The sequence below is a fragment of the Mus caroli genome, chromosome 1 (assembly GCF_900094665.2).
Source record: "Mus caroli chromosome 1, CAROLI_EIJ_v1.1, whole genome shotgun sequence".
Lineage (NCBI taxonomy): Eukaryota > Metazoa > Chordata > Mammalia > Rodentia > Muridae > Mus > Mus caroli.
In genome coordinates, this window is record NC_034570.1 from 29,658,237 (window position 1) to 29,661,829 (window position 3,593).

Sequence of the window (3,593 nt, forward strand, 5' to 3'; positions counted from 1 at the left end):
ATTTGGGTACATAGCACCCTTTCCTTCATTAGCTGTGGGTTCAGTCACAAAGCACACAACCACAAAGGTTTCCAGGCTCCTTCATTATGTGCTTAACAATGAAGGCAAGGGATTTGATAAAAGCTTGCCAGCACCCACTGTAGTATTGCTTTGGATGGGGATGGGCCAAGTGAAGAAAAGTACATGGCTTTTCATAGGCAAGGTACCTTGGCTGTTATGGGCTGGGGTTTTGCTCATGCTCATATCCTCTCTCTCTCTCTCTCTCTCTCTCTCTCTCTCTCTCTCTCTCTCTCTCTCTCTCTCTGCTGAATGAGAGAAGTTACCTTTCTCAGTGTGTTATGCATGTGGTACTTCCTTCTTCTGGTCATAACAGGATGCCATCCTGGAACTGGTCCCAGTAGCCAGGTTGACTAGGACAGATGAAGATAACAGCAGCTAGGCCTATGGTAGTGTTGATGCAGTCATTTCTGCTCTGGTTACTGAAGTAAAGGGAACTCAGGACTGTATTTGAGATTCTGGTCACTGTTCCTCCCTCTCGCCCTCCCTGCCTGCAAGTGTCTTGAGAGATGCTAGACTATACGAGCAGTAGAAGGTTTATGAAGACCAAGATTCGGTGATGTACTTCCATGAGGCCACTATCCGTAACAGGGTAGGGCTTTGCAGTGAGATAGCACTATCTGGAGTTACCTACACATCTATAAATAACCCTTCACCCATGATCTATAAGAAAGCCCAACAAGGGCTGGTGAGATGGCTCAGTGGGTAAGAGCACCCGATTGCTCTTCCGAAGGTCCAGAGTTCAAATCCCAGCAACCACATGGTGGCTCACAACCATCTGTAACAAGATCTGACTCCCTCTTCTGGAGTGTCTGAAGACAGCTACAGTATACTTACATATAACAAATAAATAAATCTTAAAAAAAAAAGAAAGCCCAACAAATTCATTGCTCTCACAAAGATCTTTGGTCTGTTGTTGGTGACCATCTGAAGACGTTAAGCAGTACCTTTGTCTTCCCTAGAAAAGTTAATACAACACCGAGCAAAGCTCAAATTCCTAAGTTTTATGAACTGAGCTGTATGAAATAAGTGGCGAGGAATATGTCTAGGGAGTACATTAGTCCCATGATGCAACTGTGAGTTTGACTTATCAACACCTGGCTGGCCCACCAAATGAGACCTGACTCTCGATGGGGATGGAAGTAGCAAAGTAGGAGTCAGAGCCAGAGCCACAGCTGGAGCCGGGGCCACAGGCAGAGCAGCTGAAGGCGACAGGAACACCAGTGGGACAGGAGCACCAGTGGGAAGACAAGCAGAGCAGCCAGGGGCGCAGGTCAGATTCCGAAGGACCCTGGCAGCAGAGTCTAGGAGGCGAAACCAGAGCAGCCTTCGGCCACCTCGGTGGTGGCACTCATAGGACCAGTTCTCATGACTCGGGTGAGGAGCAGGCACAGGGCTCCTGGGCCCGGAAGGGTCACAGACACTCTTGATCATCAGCGTCTAGCTTGGACTCTCCAAGACGCTCCCGGGGTCCCAGGGCAGCTGCCATGGCCCTGAGCCAGCAGCATAGCCTGCAGGAAAGACTGGGGCTTCATGAGGAGCGCAAGCAGCAAGAAGAGCTGCTCAAGGTCTTGGAGACACCTGAGGAGAAGGGTGCAGGAAGACTGGCCAAGAAGGAAGCTAAGGAGCACAAGAAGCGCCAGAAGATGGGCCGGGGTGGGGAGTACATGGGCTACAGCAACACAGACAACCCCTTTGGAGACAACAACCTGCTGGGCACCTTCATCTGGAAGGAGGCCTTGGAGAAGAAAGGCATCAGCCACCTGGGAGAAAAGGAGCCGAAGGAGGCGACAAGAGGATCCGGGAGAAGAACTGGCTGGAGCTGCAAAAGGTCAAATGGCTGCGGCTAGAGCGGGAACCGGAGAAAGCCCTGCGGGAGCAGGACCTGGAGTCACTGCGGCGGGAGAAGGAGGCAGAACACTTTCAGGCCTGGGAGGAGTAGGAGGACAGCTTCCACTTGCGGCAGGCCAAGCTTCGCTCCAAGATCCGAATCCAAGATGGACAGGTGAAGCCCAACGACCTGCTGGCCAACTACATCAGTGCAGAGGAGGACTTTGAGCTGCCAGCGGAGATGCATGAACCCAACACTTTCCTCAACGGCCTCACGGTGGCAGACATGGAGGACCCGCTCGAGGACATCCAGGTGTCCATGGAACTGGAGCCAGGCAAGAACGTGGACTTCTGGCGGGGCATGACGACCATCACAGAGGATGAGCTCGCGAGCTCCGCAAGCTGGAGGCCTCTGGCAAGGGCTCAGGCGAGCGCCGCGAGGCGGTCAACGCCTCTGTCAGCTCCGATATACAGTCGGTGTTCAAGGGAAAGACAACTAGCTGCGGGTCGTTTTCCAGGCCATCGAGGGCAAGGTCCGTGCTGGTGGCCCCAACCTCGACATGGGCTACTGGGAGAGTCTGCTGCAGCAGTTGCCTGCACACACGGCCAGGGCCAGGCTCTATGAGCGCCACCAAGATGTTCTTAGACAGAATCTGTTCCAACTGAAGCAGGAAAGAGCCAGAAGAGCTCACGGCTACCCACAGCCTCGAACTTGAGGAGTGGCCTCCCAGCCGGGGGACTTCAGTGGACACAGCGGAACCCGAGGCGGCCACAGTACCAAGGGAGGCAGATGGGGAGGCAGTGCTGCTGGAGGAGGGCCTGATCCTGAAGAGTCTGGCAGACTACGAGCTAGGCTGCTATAGCCCGCGGCTGCTCACAGCACATGGGCTGCCCGTGGGTGCGCACGTGCTGGAGCCGCACAAGGACCTGCAGCGCCTGCAGCTGTCTCGCCAGCAGCTTCAGGCTCCGGGTGATGCGAGGGAGCGCTGAGGACATCTTCTTCCGGCCCGCGAGGGAGGGTATGGGGCAGGACGATGTGCAGTTCATCCTGGAGATGCCCCTGGGCGGCAGCGCCTACCTGTGGGTCGACAAGTATCGGCCTCACAAGCCATGCTTCTTCAACCGCGTGCACACGGGCTTCGAGTGGGACAAATACAACCAGACGACTCGGACAACCCTCTGCCCAAGATCGTGCAGGGCTACAAATTCAACATCTTCTACCCGGACCTCATCCGTAAGCGCGCCACGCCCGAGTACTTCCTGGAGGCCTGCCCGGACAACCCGGACTTTGCGGTCCTGCGCTTCCACGCTGGCCCACCCTACAAGGACATCGCCTTCAAGATCGTCAGGCGCGAGTGGGACTACTCACACCGCCATGACTTCTGCTGCCAGTTCACCAACGGAATCTTCCAGCGCTTCCACTTCAAGCGCTATGGCTACCGCCGGTGAGGCCTATAGACTGCCCGCAGCTGAACAGCTCCAAGGCCATAGGACCAGGAGGCCTCCTTCAGCCTTGGGGAATCTGTGTGCTGAAGACTGCTGACTGCACAGAGGTGAGGGCGGGTGAAAAATGAGGCTAGAGCCTGGGATTGGGCAGTGGGAAAAGAGGGCGGCCTGGGATTGGGCAGTGGGAAAAGAGATAGTTTTAGAGGCTGGTTAGAGAGAGACTCAGGTGTCAGGAGCCATAATGGGACAAGCTAGCAGGC

General features: G+C 55.2%; 1 pseudogene across 1 annotated transcript; it reads left to right on the plus strand.

Moving 5' to 3' along the window:
- Positions 1-616: 616 nt before the first annotated feature.
- On the plus strand, positions 617-3,336 carry LOC110288031 (annotated as a pseudogene). Its single transcript, XR_002377270.1, has 2 exons — positions 617-649; positions 1,204-3,336. The product of XR_002377270.1 is annotated as a cactin pseudogene (transcript).
- The last annotated feature ends 257 nt before the right edge of the window (positions 3,337-3,593 follow it).